Genomic DNA, 25,573 nt, shown 5'->3' with positions numbered 1-25,573 from the left:
TTGAGTGCTGAGATGAAGAACATGGACCACCATACCTGGCCTCCTTTACCTTTTTCTTTTTTTTCCTAGTTATCTTCCCACTGACCACTTTAATTCCTCAGAAATGATATTGAGTCTTCCAGTTAAAGAACTTATTGTCTGCAGGTCAGTTGTCTGTAGAAGGGGCTTGGGGATCCCCTGGCTGGCTTAATGATGGCTGGAACTCTGGAGGAAGTGGGCTGAGAAGCAGAGGCCAGAGCCGGGAGCCCCAGGGTCCTCTGGGGTAGAAGAGGGACAGCCGAGTGCTGGGACAGAGCATTCTTGTTCCAAGTACAACTCAGAAGTCCAGACTCCCAAACAGGCCGGGCTGTTGACCTCAGAGTATCACCTTAGACACTGGGCAGCTATGGTCTCATGGGGAGACCACCCCACCCTTGCCCATTGACTATCAGCTGAGTAGCCTGGCCCAGCTCAGACACCCTACCTGAGACCTTGACCAAGGAGCTTTGCTGGTTTATCCCTTCCAGGATTCACATCAGAGAACTTACTTGGCAGCAGGCACATAAGGAGTGTGCACTGTCCCCAGGAGAGGATCCATGTGCACTCTCTAAGTCTCTGTGTCACCCAGGAAAGTTTAGGATCGCCTCTTCAGTACTGTTTCTGTTGTTGTTGTGTTTTGAGTCAGGGTTTCTCTGTGCAGCTCTGCCTGTCCTAGAACTCACTCTGTACACCAAGCTGACCTCGAACTCAGAGGTCCACCTGCCTCTGCTTCCCGAGTCCTGGGCTCAAAGGCGTGTGCCACCACCACCTGGCTTATTTGTTTGTTTTTAAGACAGGATCTCACTCTTAGCCCAGGCTGTCCTGGAACTCAGCATTTCTCCTGGCTCAGCCTCCCAGGTGTTAGGACAACAGGTGTGAGCCACCATGCTTTAACTTCAGGACTCTTGTGGAGTCAGAACTAAGGTCCAGAGAAGGGTCAACAGGTAGCTAACGGCGGGACCATGTAGAGAGAGTGTTTCTACCTAGTGTCTTGGGTGCACTGCTGACTAGTTTTGCTATGAAGGCCCCTTCGTCTGTCTGGGCTCAGTTTTCCCTTGTAAGGTGGGGGTGCAGCTTTGATCTGAGGTGCTGGAAGTTGAGTCTCCTGCTGCCCCATCTGTCTTCTCTGCTCATCTCCTTTTGTGCCTCTGTGTCACCTGCCTCAGCCTATGCTCAGTGTCCCTATCTCCTGGGAATGGACAGAGCCTGGATTCAGGTTCCTCCTGTCCCCTCCCACGTGTCAAAGCACATGCCTGGGCCCGCAGGTCCCCGCTCACTCTCTCCCACTCACCACAAGTGCAGCAGGTGCCCGTGAGTCTGGGGAAGTTCAAGGTGGTTTCTCTTCAGGGCTCTCTGCATAGCTGGACGCGTGCCAAGCGGAGGGCAAGGAAAACTCCTTTCCGGAGGCTCACGGGGTGTGCCCAGCACTCAGCTGTATCATACTTTGCCCTTGCTCCTCTGTTACTCCCTGCCAAGAATGACAGGCTTGCCTGTCAAAATCCTGTATGTCTTTTTCAAGGCTCTGCTCACACGCCAGCCTCCAGCCCACAAGGCCTCACGGGCTCTCCTCCACCCCAAGGTGAGATCCCCCCTGCCTCCTCTACACTCCCGTGGTGCCTTATCTGTTCCTTTCTGGGGCAAGTGCTGCTGGGTCTCAGCTTTATCTGAGAGACATCTGGTCTCTTTCACTACTGAGGAGTCTCATGTCTCATTCTTTGCTCCCCAGCCCCCTGCACGGGGCTGTGCATGGAGCAGGTGTATAATCCAGGCCTAGAAGTTTTATTGGCTGAGCCTCCAGCCTTGAGCCGGGCCAGTTTCTTTGGAACCCCTGTGGCCCACATCAGTCACTGGCAGGCCACAGCTTCTCACACAGCTCCCCCTTTATTTGTAGGTTGGAGAGAGGCCAAGCAGGGCAATAGCTAAGAACTTAACTTCCACTCCCGATGCTGCCATTTGCTGGCTGTGTGACTTTGGGCAAATCTTGAGTCTCGATTTTCTCAGGTTGAAACGAAGGGCTCTGGCTGGGTGTGGGAGTGCGCGCCTATAATGCCAGCACTTGTCAGCCAGCACTTGTCAGACGAGGCAGGGGTTTGTGATCTTGACGCCAACAGGGATTGTATAGAAATTCCATCTTGGTGTCCCCCTCCCCAAACAAACAAACGAAACAAAGCCAACAAACCAATCCAAAGAGGTAGGAACGGGGGCTTGGAGATAGAACGGCAGCTCTATGTAAGGTGTCTGGAAAGCACTGTGGAGAATAAATGACCAACACACGGGCGTAACCCGTTACTTTTAAATTAGTGATTATCATCTTTATTGCTTCAGCAAATAAAGGCTTTTTCTCATGGCCAGAGTGAAAGATTGAAGTCTTTACACAAGTTCTGAGGTCTCTCAGGGTCTTTGGTCATGTAAGGGCGGGAAAGCTCTAGCACAAGGAGCCAGCCTCTAACAGAGACCCAATGCTGCTGAGTGAGGAAAACAGTGGGCTGCAGGGAACAGAGGAGCCTCTAAGCTGGAAGGGCAGGAAGTGGGAAAGAGGGGCTTCCTGTACAGCGTGGGCTTCTGAGGTCAGGGTGGGGCACATGTTTATATGCAAGAAAGCGCGGAGTGAAAACACACAGCCCCAGTCTCCATGTGGAGGGGCTCAGGAGGAGGGCGGGTGGCAAGCTTCATTTTGCCAAGAATAATAGTACTGCAGGACTGATGGCGCTTGATGCCACTACTGAGAGCAAGGGCTGGGGGCTGGGGGCTGGGAGGGGGGTTTTTGTTGGGCAACGGGGAGCCAGTGAAGGTTGCTCAGCAGAAGCAGCCATAGATGTTTAGGTTTTCTCTATGCCGGCTGGTGCTAGGCACTGAGGTGGTCTTCAGCTCCAGGCCTTTGTGGAGCTGCCTGTGTACCTGGCCAAGGTCAAGATTTGAACCCTGTTCTGTCCAAATTTAAAGTGAAAAGTGACCCCAGAAACAGCAGGATCTCTAAAGATGAGAGAACCAGCAGCAGAAAAGATCCGCCCTCCTAACCCCGCCATTAGACAGATGGGAAACAGAGGCCCACCGCCCGAGAGCCTCATGAGAGCCGGCCCCTGAGTCTGTGGAGGGATGTGGATGTAGGTCTGTGTTAGGGGTTGGGAGGAGGGTGAGGTGGGTGCCAGGAATCCAAGGAGAATTGGAAATGCTGATCCTGTGTCAGGCTGGGAGCCATCTGTCTCCAGGGGTACGGAATCCAGGTGAGTGGGATGTGTGGGCTGGAGCCTTCATCATTCCAGCCTTCTCTCCGGAAAGGGAGAAAGGGCTGGATGGGTGGGAGCAGGAGGCATGTGGAGATGTGGGGGATGTCAGGGGGTGGGCCTTAGGTGAGGAGGCTGTTGCCAAGCAGCCAGAGATGGGGAACACAGCTGAGCCAGCTAGCACCGTGGGCCTGGGCCTGTCCAGCAGGTGCTGTGGTGGGACTTCACCTCTGGTAATTATAAGAAGTCAGGGCTCCCAAGGTCATGATGGGAAGACTAGATCAGGGATGGCCTTCAGGGTTGGGGACTTCAGAACCATTTCTCTAGTGTGTCCCCAGCGGCCGCCGGTAGGATTTGTGATACCCAAGGGGTGACGGAATATTCAGCCCAAGACATCCCTTCCTTCCCCTTCTTCTGCCAGTCTGCCCACCCAGCCAGGCCTGTTTTAGTCCAGGTTACCTCCACTCTTCATTTGCTTATTAGAAAGATTTATTGATTGACCAATCTTATTAGAAAGATTTATTGATTGCATCAGGCCTTGCCTCTGACGTCATGGAGGAATACACACCAGCAGGCACAGCCCCCTCCCTCTTCTCAGCCCCCTGACTTCTTTCCAAGTTCCCTTAGCGTCAGGTAAGACTTTTTGCTGGATTTACTTTCTGCTGAACTGAAAACCAATCGGAGTTAATTGTTAAACCTAATGGCAGCTGAGTTTCACCCCGCTGGGCTGGCTGGAGGGGGCTGTGCTGGCCTTGTTCTCCTGGAGAGGGGTGGAGCCACCCAGGCTTTTCTGGCCTGTGCCTGCTACCTCTTCCCCACTGTGAGGCCTGTCTCTGGGGACTACTCCTTCCCAAGGGGGCAGCCTGCCAGTTGGACCTTTCCCCCTGCCTCCAGCGGAGGTAAGCCTGGGAGGTAAGTATGAGCCCTGGCCCTGGTCCAAGGGCTTGCACCTGAGCACTCTTGGGAAGGAGGGTGCCTAGCCCAGGGGACCCACCCAGAATGCAGGAAGTCAGTGTACTGAGCTGGTTTTGTCACCTGCTGTGCATTGGCGAGGGGAGACAGGGAGGTCACAGTGGCCTAAACCCTCTGTGCTATAGCCTGTCACTGAGTGCTGCCTTGTGGTGCCTTTCTCCTGCTCATCTCCCCCTGTAGCCTCCTCACCTCCCCCTCTAGCCTTTCTTGTTCTAGGCCCTTCCTCCCCTCTGCACTGGAGGAGCAGGCCTCCAGGAGAAGAGGACAGAGACTTATTTCTTCTCTAGAAGTGGAGCCTGGGGCAGGGCTAGGCTCAAACTGCTAGGTCGTCAGGCCCTGTCAACACCGGTGACTGCTCTCTGAGCTACATTGTCATTCTCTGACCTCTGGTCCCTCGATCACCAACATTGTGGATATAACAGACACCAGAGGTGGGCCTTAACCTCAGGCTCAGCTGGGGCTGTGAAGTGAGGGACACCATTCCATTCCCATGCAGCTGTGCGTCTGAGGCTTAGTTAGCACTGGGCCAGAGCCCTGGAGGTCACCACCTTACACCCCGAGGACCTGCTCTAGGGTGCTAGCTCCAACAGAAGCTATTAGTGACATGTGGCTAGCGAGGCCAAGGAACTGAATTTTAAACTCTGTTAACTATTTAATTTTATTTATCAATTAAGCATTTTTAAAGCAGTATCTATTCAGTTGTAGACAAACTTCTCCGAACATTTGGGAAATCAGGTTTGTGAATGTAGTCTCTCAATTTTAAAAGCTAAATATTTGAAAACACACACTGGATTTATAAGATTTAGCATAAGAAAAGGAAGATCTAAGTAGTACATATTGATTACATTTTGAAATTTACACGTTGGGTTAAAGGGCTTATAATTAATGAATTTCACCTATTTATCCTTTCTTAAAATGTGGCTAATTAATTTTTTATATCTCGTGTATAGATTGCATTATACTTTTAATTAATGTGTCTCTAGTCTTTCTTTGTTTTTTCTTTGTATAGCTTTGGCTGTCCTGGACTCACTTAGTAGACCAGGCTGGCCCCGAACTCACGGTGACCCGCCTGCCTCTCTCTCCCTGAGTGCCAGGATTACAACAGCTGTGCACTGCAATTCTCAGCTGTGTCTCTAGTCTTAGTTTGGGTTTCCATTGCTGTGATGAAACAGTAGGACCAAAAAGGCAACTTGGAGAGGAAAGGGTTTATTTGACTTACATTTCCATATCACTTGCTGTTTGTCATGGGAGAAAGTGAGGACAGGAACTCAAACAGGCAGAAACCTGGAGGCAGGAGCTGATGTAGAGTCCATGGAGGGGTGCTGCTTACTGGCTTGCTCCCCATGGCTTGTCCAGCCTGCTTTCTTACAGAACCCAGAACCACCAGCCCAGGGATAGCCCCACCCACAGTGAGCCGGGCCCTTCCCCATCAATCACTAATTATGGAAATACCCTACAGACTTGCCTGTAACTCCATCTAATGGAGGCATTTTCTTAGTTGAGCTTCCTTTCTTTCAGATAGCTCTAGCTTGTGTCAAGTTGACATAAAGCTAGCCAGCACATCTCTCTCTTCTCTTGCCTCAGGCTCCTCAGTAGCTTCGTGATGGCAAGCCAGGCACCTGTCACTGTGCCTGCCTTACATCATCTCTCTACTGGACAATGTTGATATAGCCAGTGTGGAGTTGGACACATTCCAATAACAATATAAATCTCTGTAAAGGCCAGTTACTTGAGGAGACTTGGGGAGACAGAGCAGGCTGATATTCCTTGCCTCACCTCCAACCCTGAATGCCTTTTGGTGAGATACTACCATGGATAATCCCGTAGCCTCCAGGGTAACATTGCTTCTCATTCTGGCCGTGACACTTGCTCTGTGTGACTTTTGGGTACTTTACTCTGCTGAGGCTTATTCTGTCATCTGTCAATGAGGCTGATGGCCTTTGAGAAGTGATCCCAGGAAGCATCCAGCATAGTTGGCATATGCTTGATTCTGATTGACAGTGGCTCCTGCTGCCACTGAGCGTGAGGATATTGCTGCCAGTGCTACATCCGCTACTTGGGTTTGGTTGTGCCACTTGCTTGGCTGAGGAATGGACCAGAGGGAAGCATGGGAGCTGGGATGGGGAGCTGGGGTTGCTTTGTGTGATACCTCAATCAGTGGCTTGCCTTTGGGAGGACCCTTTTGGATCCCCCTTTATGGCATGATCAGTAAAGATAAGTTCCCGTTTTGCAGATGAGGAAGTAGAGGCCTACCCAAGGAAATTTCCTAGCTACACAGACAGCACAAGTGCAGGACTTCCCAGCCCTGTTTTAGTGATGTCAGAGCCAGCGTTAGGAGGGCATCTTTCCTTGAGGCTGTTATAGGAGACAGGAGCAGGTAAGGAGTGGCCTTATTAGTCTCCTGTAACAGAAAAGGGTTATTCTAGTCTGCTTTCTATTGCTATGATAAAAACCATGACCACAAGCAACTTGGGGAGCAAAGGATTTGTTTGGCTTATACACCAGGTCACAGTTCATACCTGAGTGAAGAAGTTAGGGCAGAAACTCAAGGCAGGAACTGAAGCGGAAATCATGGAGGAATGCTGCTTACTGGCTTGCTCAGCCAGCTTTCTTATACAACCCAGGACCACGTGTCCAGGGGTGGCCACTCCCACAGTGGATCAGGCCCCTCCCCATCAATTATTAATCAAGAAAAGCCCCCCACAGACTCGCCTACAGGGCCCCTAGGATGGAGACAATTTCTTAATTGACATTCCTTTCTCCCAGGATTCTAGCTTGTATCAGGCTGACAAAAAGCCAACCAGCACCGTGTCTTTTTGTTTGTTTGTTTGTTTTTGTGTGTCTCTGTGTGTGTGCATATTCGTGTGCATGTTTGTGTGTTTGCATATATTGGGAGGTCAGAGGATGGTCTATGGTGGTATCCCACAGGTGCTATCCTCTCCTTGCCTCCCAGCCCCCAGCCCCCCGGCCAGGGGCTCTTTATATACCCTCGGTTGTCCTGTACCCTGCTTTGTAGAACAGGCTGGTCTTGAACTTGCAGTGCTCTTCCCGCCTCTGCCTCTGGAATGTGGTGGTGTGAGGCTGGCACCCTCCCTCCTGGCCCTGAGAGAGTCCCGACACTGTTTAGTGTAGCTGTGTCATGGTGGAGCTGGAGACACAGAGGAGGAAGGGAACAGGGAGGGGAGAGTGGATATGTGGGAAGGTCAGGCCGGGATCACAGCAAGATGGTGGACAGTTGGTGCCTCTGTTTATTTAGATCCAGCCCTCTGCTCACCCCTGGCAGGACTGTGGCCTCCTCTCCCGTCTAGTCCCCAGAGAGGGCGTCTAAGAAAGAAGCTTTTGTTCCACCAGCAACTTCTGTTTTTCTTAAGGTAGCTGCACATGAAGGAGCTCTGGGGCGCATGCGCAGGTGGGTGCCCTGGGGTGTGTGGCATGCAGCACACACAGCCACAGCTGCCTGACATCATTCCTCTCCATTCCAAGCCCTGAAACCGGAGCTTCTCTGCAGCCATCTACCTTCTGGATAGCACAGAGGACCACAGTCTTTCTCACCAAGGAGGTCTGGTCAAATCCCTGTGAAAATTTTTCCTGTGAATAATTTAGGCAGGTCATTTGGAATTTCTTTAGCCTCACTTTCCCTATCCAAAAAAGCAGCATAAAATAACGTACAGACAACCTAGTATTTTAGAACCTGGGTCCAAGCTCTGTGCGGTAGGGCACGCCTTCAGTCTTAATGTTGTGGAGGAAGAGACAGGTGACTATCTATGAGTTCAAGGCCAGCCTGGCCTACACAGTGAGTGTCCGGCTAGCCAGGGCTGCCTAGAGCCTCTATCTCAGAAGGAGGAGGAGCAGAAGAGGAAGAGCAGGAGAAAGAAGAGGAAGAAGAGGAAAGGATGATGATGATGATGAAGAGAAGAGGAAGAGGAGGAGAAGATGACAATGATGACAACCTGCAGCCTAGTGGCTCTTGGCAGTCTTAGCTCTGCCACTCCCTACTTAGCCTCAGTGTGCCACTTCACTCTCTGGAGCTCAGGATTCTCATGTGTGTACAATCTCGTTCTCCCTGTGGGCCCTCTCTAGAGGCTCCCCATAGGATCGTCTCCTCCAATCCCCTGTTGGTTCGGGAAGCTGCCGCTGCAGATCATACATTCCTAGATCAGGAAGGGAAGTGACTTGCCAGGCCACAGAACTCCAGAGCCCACATTCAGATACCACTGTGTGATTTCCTCCTGTCCACCTGATCACCATGGTCCTTATGGCACAGAAACATGGAGACTGGTGCTTCGGAGTTCATGAGCCTGAGGACTCAAGTCTTTCCTTCTACACCGCCAGGCCAGGTCTGCAATGGAGGGCAAAGAAGACACAAATGGGCTTAAAACCTGGTAAGGGTGGTATACCAGAACAGAGTACTAGTGTTAGAAAGACCTTAAGAGATGCCTAAAGTCCATCTACATTTCTGTCACAGATGGGGAGACTGAGGCAGAACAGTCAGGGGGAGACAGTGATGGCTGTGCTTTTCCCAGGGTGCTGGAAACTACTGGAATGATGTGAAGGAAGGTCCTGTGAAGAGGGGTCTTGCTGCCCCTCTGCCTCTCCCCAGTACACTGTGAAGTCTATGGATCCCTCCTTTAAGTGTCTTCTGAGCCCACTCACTTTGCCCCTCTGAGGCTGTTCCAGCACAGGCTCCTCCCTCCTCGTTAATTCTCCTGTGGCTGTTCTTGAGTTCTTTCCAGTCCCTTCTCCAGCCGGTGGCTTCCCATCGCTCTGAGAAGGGAGGCTCATTCTCTGCCTTAGTCTCCACGCCCTGCAGATTCCCTACCTGCCCTCTGGCTTTCTGTTTGCTCTCTGGCCTTTCTGTGTAACAGGTTCAGTGACTTCCCAGATTCCCTGGGCCATCCCGTGCCAGCCCCACATGCTGAAGAGGCTAACATAACCCTCTCTTCTCATTCCAGGTGCCTAGCTGAGGACGTCCTCCCTGGGGAGCCGCTGCGCCGAGGCAGAGGAGGGGTGAGTTCCCCCCCCCCGCCGCTGTTCCCTGCTTCAGCCGAGGGTGGACCCAGAGGTTCTTGATTGCTCTGTCACTGCTGGGACAGCATGAGGGTTTGTCTGGCTGGCAAAGGGGGCAGTGCTGAGGCTGTCCCTGTGGAGGAAGGTGTTCCTTCACTAAGCACTCTGATGATACGAGCTGGCACATTTGCCCACTAGGGATGGAGACCTCAGACTGGAAGCCAGATCTAGCTAGTCTGCAGGATGCGAGCCCTTGCTTTCTTTCACTCAGCTGCTCTTGGATGTAGATTGTAGATTAGGCAAGTCAGAGTGTGGCTCCCCTCTGCCTCACCACCGAATGCAACAGAGCCTCCGTGGTCCAGGCAGGTGCTGGGGTCAGGATGAATGACATTTGTTAAACTTCCTGGTAGGAATTTTTTTTTTTTTTTTTTTTTTACTTTTCTTTTTCTTTTTTTTTTTTTTTTAAGACAAGTTTTTAAGGGAACTATTCATTGAAAATAAACCTCAAAGAATTTCAACATACAAAATAGCTAAGCGGGTTGTAGCCCCTGTCGAAGTTCAGGTAAGGCTAGAGATTATTAGTTGGCTAATTCCTTAGGCCAGGGAATACCGCAGACCTTTCTTTGGCTCAGCTAGGCACAGTAACACATGTCACTGTAATCCTAGCATGAAGGAGGCTGAGGGAATGTTGCAGTCCAACACAGACTACACAGGAAGGCTTCTACTGACCAAAACAAAACACCACGGGCTCACAGCAGGGTGAGCAAGGTCTCAGGGCGGGCAAACTCCAGTGACCTACATTGATTTAGAAATTGCAAAGTCACATGTGTATGTCAGTGTTGGGGTTGTTAGGCAGGCCTACCCAGGGTTAACGTTATTCTAGAATCTTCTGGTTTAGTTTTGCATAGATGTGAGGGGTGTGTGTGTGTGAGAGAATGCGGGCAGGGGCTGTGGGGGAGGGGTGTGGGGGAGGGGCTGGCGGTGGTGGTGAGCCAAGCTGGGGCAGGTAGAATGAATGGCTAACAGAGCTGGAGTGTGTTATCCCTGAGTGGTGGGGGCAGGGGTGGCTTTAGCTCCATGTAAGAGGAGCGATTTGGCTCCTTCCTGCCAGCGCTCGGGCCCCACGGAGATCTCTGGGCAGGAAGCGCTGGGAACAAGGAATTCTCTGTCCGTGGCCAGGGAGCAGCCAGGATTAGGAGTTCCCGGGAGGGGCCTGCCCAGCAGTTCCCTGACATTTGGGCAAGCTCCTGTGTGCGTGGACAGGGAGGTGGAGGCGCAGTAAGGGGAGGCAGAGACCTGGGTCAGGCATTTATTCCTCACCTTCCTCAAGCCCTCCCAGGACAGGCTCGGAGGCAAGCGACTCTGTGGGACTCAGGGCGGATAGAGAAGAGACTGTAGGTATTGGCCACCATCTGGATACCGAGGGAACCAGAGTCGGTTTTCACAGGCAGCCTGCTGCAGTAGAGGCCGCTGGCCCCCAAGTGAAGTCCCACGTTACTAGATGTAGTATCTCACTAAATTACACCAGCCGCTCAGCAGAGGAGGCAAGAGGAGATGCCGTGTTATTGCCCCATTTGCCAAAGGAGAGCTGCTCGTTCAGGATCGCAGGGCCGAGAAACAGCAAAGCTGTTGTTTTAAGTTCTTATCCTCTGGATTTCAAGAGGCCTCTGCTGAAATGACTGTCGTCCCTGTGTCCTCCAGGTGGGGATGAAGGTGTGCAGCTGTCACTGTGACACCGTGTGCAAAGTGAGAGGGACTGGGCAGGGCACAATGGGAGTTCAGAGGAGAGAGATGAGCACGGTAGGGAGGAGGGGACCTTCTGTCCGTCCATTTGAATGGAGCTGGGGTCTGAATGTTCTATTCCAGTAGGGCTCTCCATAAGCAGGAAATGCCTGAACAGTGACAGGGAAGGGAGAAGCAGGGGTCATTCGGTTTCCCCAGGACTGGAGAGCTGTGGGCAAAAGTGGTGGCCAGCTGGGTTTTCAGCCTCCGCTGAAGGTGTCGTGTCCTTCCATTTTGTTTTATTCAGTGGAGATAGCCAGTTGCTTTTCTCCCTCCAGGTATGAGGAGGCCGGCCCCATCTGAGTGGCAGACCCTCAGGACATGCTCAGTAGTAGGCATTGCTCCCATTGGCGAGGGATGGAGGGAGAAAACCACCTCTGGTCGGTCGTCCAGGGTTCAGAGCTCTGAGAGCCAGGCTGGCTTCTGCCAGCCTTGCTGGAGAGAGGGCTGTCTAGCCCCACTCTGGACTGTAGCTGAAGCTGTATCACTGACCCTGGGAGAGGACAGATAGATGGATAATGCCTCTAGAGGCCTGGGCTTAGTCCCTGGAGTGTCTCTGGGATGGAGGAAAACTGAGGGATGATTCTGCTCTTAGTGACAGTCACACTTACCAAGAGGGACTTATAGCACGCTGGGTCATTATTGCCCCGTTTTACAGACAGAGACCATGAAGCTCAAAAGAAGGCAATGGCATGTCTTTGTCACACAGAAGGTGGCTGTGTCATTGTCTTCTGAAGGAGCGACAGACACTGGTATGGAAGCCTGCCCTTCCCTCCCCTGCCTTTTCCAGTTCTTCATCAGCCTCCTCATTCCAGCTGCCCAGACTGCTCCCCCGTCTCTCCCATGCACTGATAGGTTGCCCCTTGACTTACTGGCTGCCTGGAAAAGCCCTGGGCTCAGGAATGTTTCCCAGATAAGGCTCAGATAGCCAGCATTCCTTTTGTGACTCCATGTCTCTGGAGTCCTGGGTCTCTCTGATACATCTCTGGCTCACATCAAGACTAGAATGGAAGTATCTTAGATTTTCTACAAAAGGGTTTTAGTCGTGTCCCCCCCCCCCCACTACACGCACACACACACACACACTTTGGTTTTCCTCCGTAGTCCTGGAGTACAGGACAGGAAAGAAGTGTTTTGTTTTGCTTTGCTTGTTCTGTTTTGTTTTAGGACAGGGTCTCCTGGCTAGCCCAGGCTGGACTTGAGTGCACCATAAAGCTCAGGATGACCTTGAACTTCCAACCCTCCTCTGTTTACCCTTTGAGTGCTGGGATTTCAGTCACACACCGCCATACCTGAATTATGCGGTGCTGGGGATATACATGTCAAGGAAGTGGTGCTGAGCCATATCCCTAACCCGGATTGTGCCCTTGTGTGGATGGATTGACTGAGGCCCAGAGAAGGTGAATGACTTCTTCAGGGACACACATTCCACGGGGTAGAGCCAGACCCCAGTGCACGGGAATCCAGCTCTTTCTTCCCATTGCCTGGTGCTGACAGCTCTGGCTTAGTCCCTGGAGTGTCTCTGGGATGGAGGAAAACTGAGGGATGATTCTGCTCTTAGTGACAGTCACACTTACCAAGAGGGACTTATAGCACGCTGGGTCATTATTGCCCCGTTTTACAGACAGAGACCATGAAGCTCAAAAGAAGGCAATGACATGTCTTTGTCACACAGAAGGTGGCTGTGTCATTGTCTTCTGAAGGAGCGACAGACACTGGTATTCTCTCAGTGTCTGTCTTCTGGGGTATTCTCTCAGCGTCTCCCCACTGCTTAGCTGAACAAGAGTGACTGTCCATTTGATGGGGGTTGGGGAAGTTCCTTCTGTGAGATGCAAGGAGCATGGGTTCCAGCCTGCTATCCAAGGAGCAGATGGGGAAACTGAGGCCAGGATCAGTGCAGTTGCTGCCGTTGTGTAGCGAGAGAGGCACAGCTGGGAACAGGCTGGGCCGGGGCTGATGGGAGTGGGCTTTTTTCCCCAGGGAAGCCCAAGACTCGGTCTCTGTGAGTGGAAGTGGGTATCCCTGAGATGGTATATGTTGGTTGTTTACTGTGTGCTCCATTTTGGTCCTGGAGAAATTCTGCTGAGGTGCTTTGGGGTTTTCCAGAACTTTTACAAACCTGGTATGAACCACCTGATATGAACCAAAACCAGAGGTTTGGGCTTCTGAGCGCGCTAGGGACCCTTGCTGAGCAATACTGGGGTTACTGGGGATGTCTGAGGGACTCTAAATCCACTCAAAGCCTTTAAGTTATGTGCTTTAAAGTGATACGCTTTTTGGCAGGCGAGTGACCTCTCTCTTGAAAAGGAATAACTGGGGGTGTTAGAGAGACGGCTCAGCACTAAAGGGTGTTGCTGCTCTTGAGTAGGACCCATCACCTACACGGTGGCTCACAACCATCCATAACTCCGGTTCCAGGGGGTTCGATGCCTTCTGGCTTTTGAGGGCACCAGGCACGCATGCAGTGTACATGCAGGCATGCCAGCGAAATACTCACACACACCAAATAAACATCGATCTTTTTAAAATAAAGAATAGCCTGGATTAGGGCATACCCCACACGTTAGGGCTCAGCAGATTTGTTGAATACATGCATTAATGAGCATCGTGTCTTAGAAAGCACATCTGTTTGTTCCTCACAGCAGCCTTGAGAAAAGGTAGGGCAAGAAGAATGGTCCCCATTTAACAGGTAAAGAAATGGAGGCCAGGGAAGATGAAATGGCTCATCTGGAGCAATTGAATTTGAGTTTTATAGAGTTGGCATAGATATTTTTTTTCCACCTACCATTTAACCTTTGCCTCACTAAGGCTTGGCTGAGTCCTTTTTGTATAATTTGCACAGCCACTGGGGATGTGCCATTTAACATGAACAACCATCTCTCTCTCTTTTTTTTTTTCCAGTAGTCTAGAGACTCTGACAAACAGCAGAGATAATGGGATCAGTGCTGGGAGGTGTACACAGGGACTGTGGGTACCGGAGCCTGGAGAGAGTGAGGTAACTCCTGACAGCTAACTGGGCCTTGAAGGGTAAAAACATAGCCACGTGGCTGGGCTGGTGGGCAGTGGACTGGCCGCACATTGTTAATGCAAGGACGTGCTTCTGCCTCAGCGGTGGGTTACAGCTGAACTTGTGCTTCGTCTAGACTCAGGCCTGCATGGAGAACATGACTCCGCTCCTGTGCGTTTCCGTGAGATGCTTTTTTTCCCCCTTCTGTGCCTTGATCTGACCATCTGTGAAACAGCCAGTGATGGTCCTTCCTTCACGGAGAACACGGGCAACTGTGCTTGATACTGTGCCTGGTGCAGAGGAGGTGATTCATACCACTGTGTAGCTGAAACCGTGATGAGGATTGATAATTAGATACTGGGGTCAGCTGGGGCCAGCGAGGCCAGTGATGGTTGTGCTACTACTGTTGGTAATTTCTATGTGCTTGGCACTTTGCAGACCATGTGGGCACATCCATCACTGTATATGCCCTTCGGAATACTTCCGGAGGCTGCAGCATCTCCGCTGTATGGTCGGCTGGTGACCCCTCATGGTTTTAGCTCGGGTCTCCCTGCTTTGAAGACTGTCGGGGTGCTGAGGGACCTGCCTGTGAGAGCGCCGTAGCAACTCACAGTGGGCTGGTTTTTACTTTGTGAATGTTGGAGAGCATGTTAGCATAGGGTCAGAGGCGCACACAGGCATGTGAGGTCAGTGAGGTTGGGGCAACTGTCTCGCAGGCTTTGGGCCTGAGGAATTTGGGAGCTCTGAGCCCACAGGGTCTCTGTTTATTCCATAACTAGACAGCTCTCAACACCTAGATTCAAATTCTCTTTTTTTTCTTATCTATTTCCTGCTTTCCCGCTCCCAACCCCATAGTGGTTGTGCCTAGAAAAGGGCAGTCTCTGGTTGCAGGTTGCCCCTTGGCTGAGCTTTGATTAAGTCGCACATTCCTTGAGTTCTTGCCACACACCAATGTCCTGGGTGCCGGAGTGCCGGAAATGAGAGCCGTGAGTAAACACATGCTGGATTTATGTCCCCAGGATTCGAGTGTTGGCATCATAGCTCTGGGTGCTGGTTTTAGGGCAGGGCTTTTGGGGGTGAAGGCTCCTCCCTGGTGAATGGCATGCCTGCCTGCTCTTATGAAAGATCCTGGGGAGCCTGCTTGCCCTTCTGTCATGTGGGGACATGCTGGGAGGTGCCGGCTGTGTACCAGAAAGTGAGTCCTTAGCAGACACGACATGTGCTGCCACCTTGATCTTAGGCATTCTAGCCTTCGGAAGTGTGCGAGCGAAGCCAGCTGCTGATGGTATTTTTGTATAGCAGCAACCCTCAGAGACTGGCAGTACCTGGCTGGTAAGATGAATCGAGCTTTCTGCCGGGCTCTGGCAGTTCCCGGGGGAGAGTGAGGAAGGGGTCCCTTGCTATGAAGAGTGATTTTGAGTATGGAAAGATGCCTCTCCTCTGAAAGCTGGTGTGTCCTGGGAAGTCAGTCTTACGCTGTGGCGCCGCCTCTGCCGAGGTCTTGTTTTGTGATCTTGGTCTGATCCATACTTGTTTCTGGTCTTCTTCCCATTTTCCATATGAGGATTTGGGTTGAGATAGGAGATAGTCCCTAGAGTCTGTGAGACACATTTCCTCATAGGAGCCCAGCCCAGCCTAAAAGGCTTTCTTGCCTAGCAGGGGCTTCTTGGTCCCCCAGGGCCTGTGGGTGGTTTTTGTCATTTTACCACCTTCCCCACCTTCTGTCTTATTTCTCAGCCCAGCCTCTGGTTTCTTGGTCAAGCGAGACAGTAGGCTGACTGTCCAAGCAGGAGGGGAGGGGCCTGGAGGGCGGTCCTGATGCAGAGCATTCCAGTGATAGAAAGTTCAGCCCCAGCACCTCCCCTGACCCTAGGCAGTGCAGGGACCTGTGGCCTGGGCTGACAGGTCAGGAGGAGCCTCTTTGAGACCTTCCAGTCCCGGATTCCTGCTGTGTGCTGCCCAGCCTGCTCCCAGATCTGGGCTCAGCAGGGCACCGGGACTGGTTTGGCAGGTTTCACCACACCTGTGAGCAACTGGAGGCTGGCGCTGGGGCAGGCCAGGCCAGAGGAAGCTGTGCTGCCCTGCCCTTGACCCCCAACTCCCTTCCCCCACCCTCAAATCCAACCTTCCCTCAGCTACCTTCTCCACCTGGGCTGGGCACTTCCTCGGCCTGACACCAGGTAAGTCTAGTCCTTTAATGGACATCAGTCTCTTTAGCTTTGGCCTCAGTGATCTCCAAGCATGCTGCGCTCTTCTAACCAGAGCTTTGCCACGTCCCTCTGCTCTTCGATAAGCCGTGCAATATGGAAGGACCCAGGTTCCCAATGGGAAAGCAAAGGCCTCGACTCTCGATTGCTTCCTGCAGATGGTAGGATCCTGCTAATGTCCCAGTATTTAGTGTCTTTGGGAAGCAGCTTCTTCCTGTACTGTGGCCCTCTCAAAACAGGAGAGAAGTTGTGTGTGCAGGGGTGGGAGGGCTTTCCCTAGACCCCTCCCCTGCCCTCTTCCCCAGCTCATAATTGCCAGGAGCCAGGAACATCTCTATGGGTGCCTGCTCCTGATCTACAGCCAACCCAGCCGCCGGTTCAAGGGTAGGGAGGGACAGCCCATCGCTGCTGCAGCCCCACTGTGTGGCTGAAGTAAGCTGAGTCCCCTCGACTTACTATAGGTTGGAAGAAGGAATAGGAATTAGAAGATACTTCTGGCCTGGGGTGAGGAGGCAGGTAGAGAGAGAGGAGGAGATGGAAGCTCTCCCCTGTGCTGGCACCATCAGTTACTCTGCGTGCGTTGCACACTGACTCCTGTCCATGTGGTGACCAAAGGGAAGCTTTGTAAAACACAAACCTGGCCACTTCGTGGTCTCTTTTGTTCTTAGAATAAAGTCTAAACTTCCCAGGGAGGCGCCAGGGAAAGAGAGCTTTCCCTACCCTCCCACCAGTGTTTCTCCCCATTGGTAGCTTTATCGTACCACAGGAGCCTTCTCTCTGTTTATTTAGCAAATTCCTACCTCGGGACCTTTATGTAGGTTGTTCCCTTAGAATTCTTTCTCTGGCTCCTCATAGCCTTGGGTCCTAAAATTTTAAATCTCAGTTTACTTAATTTCCCCATCCCACCCACCCCACCCTGCTTTCTCTCTTTGCCTCCGTCCCATTTTTGAGATAGGATCTTGCTATGTAGCTCAAGTTAGCCTCAAATGCATGCCCCTCCTGCTCAGACTTGGGGTTACAGACATAAGCCTCCAGGCCCAGTTTTATCTCCACATCTCCCTCCCTTGCTCATCACAATTTGAGGTTACTTTTTTTTTCTTTTTTAATATTTCATGTCCATTCTTAACTCTACACTGCACAACACAAGGTAGGCAGTAAGTATCTGATGGAGGGAATGAGAGAGTTCTAGTTGGTGCCTGGCCTACAGCATCATTTAGTAGGTGCTTGTGAAATGGTGGCTGTTCGAGGGAATTAACGTGAGAACAAGTTTAATACCCACTTGTGCATGGGGTCAGGGTGCGGGGTCAACTGTAGTTGGAAAGCTGAGCCAGCGTTGGCTCCTTGTGGTCCCTGATGCCCAGCTGTGGCTTAGGTTATCCGAGGGACAGTGCCCAGAAATCACTGCTGATGGGGCTAGAGAGAGGGCTCAGCCGTTACAAGCACTGGCTGTTCTTCCAGAGGACCCAGGTTCAGTTTCCAGCATCCATGTGGCAGCCCACAACCATCCGTAACTCCAACTCCAGGAATCTGATGCCTTCTTGTGACTCCTGTGGGCACCAGGACATGCGTGTTGGCAAAATACTCATGCCTATAAAATAAAAGATGAATCTTAAAAGAAAGAAATCATTGTTGGCCATTAAGCTAACTGCACAGCTCTCTCACTCGCTTTAAAATATCAATTTATGCATTTTAGGTTTATGAGTAGTCTATTTGCGCAGATGCCTGCCTGACAGAAGAGGGCATCAGACAGAAGAGGGCATCAGATCCCATTATAGATTGCTTTGCGCCACCATGTGGACACTGGGAATTGAACTTGGGACCTTTGGAAGAGCAGACCTCTGAGCTGTCTGTCTCTCCAGGCCCCTGGACAACTCTCTTGAAAGCCTAGGCGCAGCCACTGTATTTAGGGGGGGTCATGCTGTGCTATGGTGTGGGCTGGATAAAGGCAAATCTAGAGAGGAACAGGCTAGACCCTCACTGATGTAGCTTTGCCAGCCCAGGAGGAGAATTCAGTGGAGCACATGCTGTCCTCTCTGGTTCCATTAGCCCCTGAAGTGTTCTTAGGGGCAGGGGATAAGGTGGCTGAGAGCTTGATGCTTTGGTTAGGGTTATAGGGTTATATTCCCCACCCCCTCGATGGCCTGTGTGGCATATGCTGGGTTTATTCACAGCTCCAGTTTTGTGTCTTTGTTTGTAAACAGGTTGGCGCTGGTGTGGGTAGATGTTGGAGAGGAAATGCAGGTGAGGCCAAGCAGAGAAGTGGCCTTTACTGTGCTCAGTCGGGGCAAGCTGGGATCTTTCATCCAGCACTGGCCCATTCAGAAAAGGCCTTCCGGGTTGGGGAATGGTGGGGGTGGGGAGTGGCTGGAGAGTATTTTTGTTAGAGTTACCATTGCTGTGAGGAGACACCATGACTTGGGGAGGGATGAGTTTATTTCACTCACAGTTCCATGTAACAGTTCATCATCAAAAGCAGTGAGGGCAGGAACCCAAACAGGGCAGGAACCTGCAGGCAGGGGCTGATGCTGAGGCCGTGGAGGGGTGCTGCTTACTGGCTTGCTCCCCATGGCTTGCTCAGCCTGCTCTCTTATAGAACCCAGGACCACCAGCCCAGGGATGGCACCACCCACAAGGGCTAGGTCCTTCCCCATCCATCACCAAGAAAAATGCCTCACAGCTGGATCTCCTGGAGGCATTTTCTCAGTTGAGGAGTCCTTCCTTCAGATAACTCCAGCTAGTGTCAAGCTGACATAAAACTAGCCAGGACAGAGAGGTAATCATGGGTACAAAGAAGAAAGTGAGTGAAGGGCTTAAACAGGATGAGGTTTTAGAACAGCTGAGCTTGTGAGACATGCAGGGGGGGTGAAAGAAGGAAAGGGCAATAGTAGAGGGGCAGTATCCTCTCTCTGTGTCCATTCTGGACCAGGAGCTGAGACTGGGAGGGAGCTCCTTCCCGTTAGGCTGGGAACGAGGGGAACAGCTCTCAGCAGGTGATGGTGGGGTGGATCGGCTGAACGTGGCTGAAGGCAGGAGCTACAGTGGCTCAGTGGGAGGTGGTTGGTAATGGGTAACCTCATGTGGAAAAGAAGAGACAGTTTAAGGAGTGTGTGAGGTAGAATGGATGAGCAAGGGGCCCAGCTATGTGGAGGAAGGGAGGAAGCCCGGGGATGGGGAACTGCCGGGCTCCCCGTGGCCAGCTGGAGCGGTTGTGGCGAGAGTCCGGACAGGCCATGGGTCCTGATGTCTGGTCTGACTTTCCCGGTTGATGAGCTGTTTCTTGATAAACCCTGTTGTTCTCTTTTTGTAGCCAATGATTTCTTTTTTAATTTAATTTTCTTTTTGTTATTTTATGGGTATGGTTGTTTTGCCTGTGTGTATGTCTGTGTACTATGTGCATGCCTGGTGCCAGGGAGGCCCAAAGAGGGTGTTGGATCCACTGAAACCAGAATTGCAGGGCGTTGTGAGCTGCCATGTGGATGAGCATGTAGGGCTCTTAACCTCTGAGCCATTGCTCTCCTGTTTGTTTTGTTGTTGTTGTTTTGTTTTGAGACCTGGTCTACGGTAGCCTGGGTTGGCCTTGACATTTCTGGGAAGCCAAAGTGACCTTGAACTCCTCATCCTGCAACCTCCACCCCCCAGTTTTCCAGGCGTGGGCCACCCTGCTTGGCTTTGTTCTGGCTCTTGATGTGGAAAACCCTTCCAAAATCCCTGAGTGATTGATTCCTCCTCTGGAGTCAAGAGAGCCCTCCATGGAGACATTACACATGGCCTAGAGATCTGGCAAGGGGAGGAATGGCTATTTGGCTTGCAGGTGGCAGTGCTGGGTCTCTATTTGGAAAGGTGTTCGTGTTTTTTTTTTTTTTTTCCAGAGTCCATCAGTTTTCTTCAAAGTGTGTAGAGGCAATTCCATTTAGCAGAATGCTTTGTGTGTTCCAGAGCTCTGGATGGAGCTGGGCAACTTTTCAAAGGTGGTGTGAGGCAGGAATCTGCCCGCTTCCTTTTGTGCTATCTGTCTGTCTGTCTGTCTGTCTATCTATCTATCTATCTATCTATCAATCAATGTTTGAGACAGGGTTTCTCTCTGTAGCCCTGGCTGTGTTGGAACTCACTCTGTAGACCATGCTGGTCTTGAACTAGAGATCTGCCTGCCTCTGCCTTTGGAGTACTGGGATTGGAGTTAAAAGCATGCACCACCCACCAGGTTTCCTTTTGCTTTTTGAGTAGTGTGGGCTAGCAACCCTAGGTTGCAAATGTTTCCAGCTAATTTCCCTTCAAAAACAACCAGATGGGGGTTGGGGCACAAGGAAAAGGGGAGGGAACTTGCTCAGATCCAGGCAGGACTCAGCACTGCCTTGGGGAAGAAGGCTCAAGAGATGCACTGAGGGACAGCCACAGAGGCAGACCCACTTTAAGGCACTACCGCAAAGGCACAGCTTAGTTGTCAGTGAAGGACTGATGAAGACTCACCCCTGTCCTGAGACTCATAGGCCCATCCGCCCCTTCCTCCCCTCTGGAGATGGGCCCGGAGGCTCAACTGGAGTTCAGGAGTTAGAACAGAAAGGGCCGATCTTGTCCCGCTGCTAAGGCCAGGAGAGGAGATCCCCTCTGGGTGGAATCCAGTCCTCATCCCTCCTCCTGCTGCTCCAGTGTTAAGGAGAGCCTTTTGTGTGCGTTGCCAGGGAACCAAAGTTTCTTCCTCTCTCAGAGCCCTGATTGGCTGCCGGCGGAGCTTGAGCATTGATGAATGGAAGGGTATTCCTTCTGCCCCACCTTGCCCAGAGTGAGAGAGGCTGGGGTCCCCACGAAGTGCTGTGTGGGTCTGGGCTCTCTTTGTTCCTGCGCGCGTTCGTTTTCTTTCTTCTCCAGGAAGCATTTCTCATCTGGTTCCAGGAAAACCAACCCAAAAGTTGATGGGTCTGTCTTCTAACCCTGATGCTTCTATTCGCTTCCTCTTGGTCTCCAGAAGGTCCCATTTACCCCCTGGGTCTCAGTTTCCCTTCTTATAAAGATGAAAACATTGTGATAAGAAGCCTTTGGTCCTTCTAGCTCCCTCTTCCCCAGCCAAACAGCTCAGAGTCTCTCTTCTCTGACTTTCCATGAGGCAGACACTCCCTCAACCGGCCTCTTTCAAGGCTCTTGTCCGACTGTTATATTGGTTCCCCTGTGAGATGCAGGTCGGAATGTAAAGCTAGGAGTGGTGGCATGTACCTGTCATCCCAGCACGGGAGAGGCAGAGGCAAGCGGATGGTGTTAAGGTCTAGCTTGGGCTTCATAGTGAGACCCTGTCTAAAAATTCCAGGGGTTGGGGTTGTAACTCAGTGGTAGGATTCCAGCTCTGAGCTTGATCTTGAGCATTGCAAAATGAATGAATGAGTGAATGAATGAATGAGTGAATGAGACTACAGCTCCACACACAGGAGAAATAAGAGCACCCATCAGGGTTGTCATTGAGGCTGACAAGATGGCAGCTCCAAATGCCTTTTTCTGGTGTCTCTTCTGGCAAAGGCAAGGAGAGGAGGAAGTCTAGACTGGGAAGCAGGCCTCAGCTGTGAACCTGTGATGCCCCATGGCTGGGCTCAGATGCTGCTCATTCCTGGAAGTGTCAAAGAGCAGACAGAGGAAGACATTGCCTCGTGTTGACGGCGTCTGAGGTGGGGGAGGCCGGTGCTGGAGCTGATTTTTGTATCACACTTTTAGATCCCTGGGGACTTTCTTAAGCGTTCCACAGCTGCACTGAAAGAGGAGTAAAGTGACGACACTGAGCTTCCTGTTGGCAAATGGGCAGCCTATTGGTCACTGGCCGTGTCTTGGCCCAGCTTAGCTCACTCCCACAGGCCGGGCTGGAGGGTGACCTGCACATTCAGGCTGTGGTATTCAGTACACAAAGTCAGCTGTCCTAAAATGGGCTTAATGGGGGGCATCTGGGAGTGACTCAGCCCTGTTTCTTCTTGACTCACCAGATTGAGGGTCAAAGGTGGCTGCAGAGGTCATTGGCCTTCAGAGCGTGGTTTGGGGTTGGACTCTGTAGCCCAGCCTCCCACCACCTCTGGGCCTGCAGCAGCTGGGACTTAGCTACCGGCCATCTCACAGGTAGTGGGCAGCAGCATCGGGAGGCTGAAATCGGGCAGGGTGGAGGACCTTGCTCTTGGGCTGAGGTTTGGTAGTGGGAAGGGTGGGGGAAGGGGGCGGGAGGAGAGGGGGAAGAGAAAAGAAGGGAGTCTGGAACGGGTGGGCGGAAGCTGAGTACGTGCAGTGGGGAGGTCCCTCTGGGTGCGTTATGTAGCTTCCATCGAGGGCAGAGCCTCATGTCTCAGTGAGGCTGAGGGGCGGGCCAGGGAGTGAGTGTGGGTTTGTGTGGTGTTGGCTGCTCCCTAGGGGAACAGAGATGACATGATTATTTTGGAGATGTTAGCAAGTTTCGTGTGCAGCCAGGTCTGTTTGCCTGGGGTGGGCATGGGCAGCTGGGTGTGGCCGTCTACCCAGTTGCCGCTTGTTTGCTTGTCTGTCTGGAGACACGATTTCTCTGTGTAGGGCTTGCTGGCTTGGAAGTCATACTTTAGGCCAGGCTGGACTCCTATTCACAGAGATCCGACTGCCTCTGCCTCCCAAGTGCTGGGATTAAAGGTGTGTGCCACCACCACCTGGCAGCTTGGCTTGTGTGGTTGTAAACGCCACTCCTGGACTCCATGCTGGTCATGGGGGGGGCACTTTCTCAGTCTCCTGAGCGAGGAATGGAGAGGACGTTGGTGCCTTCCTGGCATCTGGTGGGAGCAGTGGCCCGCTCACACTTCCTCTGCAGCACCCCCTCACTTGGGCTCCAGAACACGGCATCCATCTTTTTGGCCTCCTCTGGCTCTCCCTGCACCCCTCTGCACCCCTCCGGCCTTCTCCTTGATTTCTGCTCCTCTTCTTTCCTCATCTGCCCAGTGTTGGGGCTCCTAGGGCCCCTGCTGCTGTATTTGCTGTTTTTCTAATATCTAGTGAAAGTAATAACACAGAATTGAGATTTCAGAGACCAGGAGGAGGAGGAAAATTACTCCTGAGTGTTGTTGGGAGTTTGGTGTATTTCTTCCCAACTCTTTCTTTTCTGGCTCCTCACGGAGCTGTAATCCCATCTGTGCTGTTCTGTCGTTGGCACTCCAGGACTCTGAGATCTTTCTGTGTCATTACTGAGTGTGCCATTGGCATACAGTGGATATCTCCCTTTCCGTGAGGGTGAGTCATCTCGCAGGGTCCCACAGAGGTTTTCTGGATGCAGCAACCTATGGTGACCCTAAGAAAGGAAGGAGCTGGTGTGTGACTTCTAGTCCTTTGTTCCTGGTGCAGCCCTTCCCACACCCCATTTGGTTATGGGGAGAGTGAGTCTCAGCTGCAAAGTAATGAGAGGGTCACGACCAGGAAGTAAAGGTTTACACAAGCCTCTGTCTTCTGCCCAGAGCCGTCACCTTCTCTTGGGCTCTGTCCCCAGTGGTAGCTCTTTAGGCTAGGAAGTTTGATCAGGCCTGTTGGTTTCCTAGTGCTGCTGCAGCTATGGTCTTCATGTCAGGGTGGCCTCAGATTTTATTTAGGATGTCCTTGAACTTCTGACCCTCCTGTCTCTCAGGATGTTGGATCACAGGCATATAGCACTCGCAGTTTATGTTGTGCTGGGGAATCGAACTCGGGGCTTCACAGATGCTAAGCAAGCACTCTCCCAGCACTCGACACCCTCCCTGCCCTTCCAAGTTACCACACACTTAAATCCTTGCAGTTCTGGGGTTTTGTAAATCTGCATAGTTAGTCCTGTGAGGCAGGGGCTAAGGTTCTGGCAGGGCTGCCGGGGGACGGCACCTTGTCCTGTCATCTTCTGCAGGCTGCCCCCATTCCTTGACTGCCTCCTTCCGACTCAGCAATGGCTTCCCTCCAGCTCCTGCTTCTGCCATCACATCTTTGCCTCTCCTGTCTTCCTCTTCCACCACAAGGTCCCTGTGTTTACACTGGCCCCACGGAAAATCCCTGATCACCCTCCGTCTCAGACTCTCACTGAATCATATGTGGAAAGTCTCTTTTGGGTGTGAGGTAATGCCCACAGATTCTGGGTGTGAGGGCATGGATGCCTTTGGGTGAGCCTTTCTTCTCCCTGCCACAGCTGCTGATACCAGGGTCTCCTCTGATCCCCCAGATCCTGCCTGGATTTTTGTACCATCAGCCTCCAAGATGGAGGGAGAACTCCTGACTGGAAAGGAACATGAGATGATTCCATGAGGAACTGGGGAGACGGCTCGGTTGGTGAAGTGCTTATTGTACGAGAATGAAGCCTGACCTCAGATCCCCAGTGCCCCCTAAAAACTGAAGTGCCAGTGTTCATCTTTAGTCCCATCACCAGGGAGGCAGACAGGCAGACAGGGAGGCCACCCTCTCTGAATCGACAAGGTCTGGGTTCAGTGGCCAACCCTGTCTCAAAAAGTAATGTGGAGAGATCTCAAGAGAAGCACTCAGTGCCGACCGGACCTCTGGCTTCCGCACCTATAGGCACACATGTGCGCACACCCACACCAACACGCTCCGATATTCTCACACAGAGAGAGTGCCTCTCCATGCTAAGGTGCCTGACAGGACACATGCTCCTGTGACAGTGTGGCAGAGGTGTTCGATATCACCCGTGTCTTTTAGGGGAGGGCCTCTGGCCAGGCACAGGGAGACGACTGTGGCCTCCTCCACCAGCACTTCATTGCTGTGTGTGTGTCTGTGTGATCCCATCTGCGACAGCACGTCGGTGCTCTTGGGATGGCCAAGGAGTGACACTTTTAAAAAGGCCTTTTCTGCTCTTGTTCTAAGGAAAATAATTACACAAGTGACTAATTTTATCCCTAATCCCATAATTACTTTATTATGTAGCTGGTGAGAGGGCTCTGAGCTGTGCCTGTGGCGCCACTCTGGCTGCTGGCCCAGTTGGCCTGGACCTACAGCAACGGAGCCCCGCCCTGCTTGTGGGACCAGCCTATCAGAGGGAAGGATGCAGGAATTCTGCTTGGGTAGGGCCAGCTATATTGTCATATACATGTGGGCAGGTCTCTCGGTCCCTAAAGTCTTTACTTTTTTTCAACCTCACCCCCAGACAGGGTTTCTCTGTGTAGCCCCAGCTGTCCTGGAACTCACGCTGTAGACCAGGCTGGCTTCTAACTCAGAGATCCACTGGTGTCTGCCTCTCAAGTGCTGGGATTAAAGGTACTGCCTGGCTTTTAACCCTTTCTTTAAGGCTACTTCCCAGAATTATTAGGCCTGCCGGGGGGTTATTAAGCTCTTGACCGTGATCTCATAAAACAGTAAGGATGATTTGAGAAACTGGACGTCCCTGCAGATAAGGAAGTCGAGTG

General features: G+C 52.0%; 1 protein-coding gene across 13 annotated transcripts in view; it reads left to right on the top strand.

Annotated features, from left to right (window-relative positions):
• The window catches only part of Epb41l1 (erythrocyte membrane protein band 4.1 like 1), a 119,590-nt gene that overhangs the window by 7,810 nt on the left and 86,207 nt on the right, over positions 1 to 25,573 (top strand). For all 13 annotated transcript variants that reach the window (XM_060382954.1, XM_060382957.1, XM_021650971.2 and 10 more), the window contains exon 2: positions 9,167 to 9,221. The gene's annotated coding sequence lies outside the window, so the exon portion shown is untranslated. The remainder of the gene's footprint in view (positions 1 to 9,166; positions 9,222 to 25,573) is intronic.

The sequence above is a fragment of the Meriones unguiculatus genome, chromosome 4 (genome assembly GCF_030254825.1).
Source record: "Meriones unguiculatus strain TT.TT164.6M chromosome 4, Bangor_MerUng_6.1, whole genome shotgun sequence".
In the NCBI taxonomy this organism is placed as follows: Eukaryota; Metazoa; Chordata; class Mammalia; order Rodentia; family Muridae; genus Meriones; species Meriones unguiculatus.
This window is presented reverse-complemented; position numbering and strand designations above follow the sequence as displayed.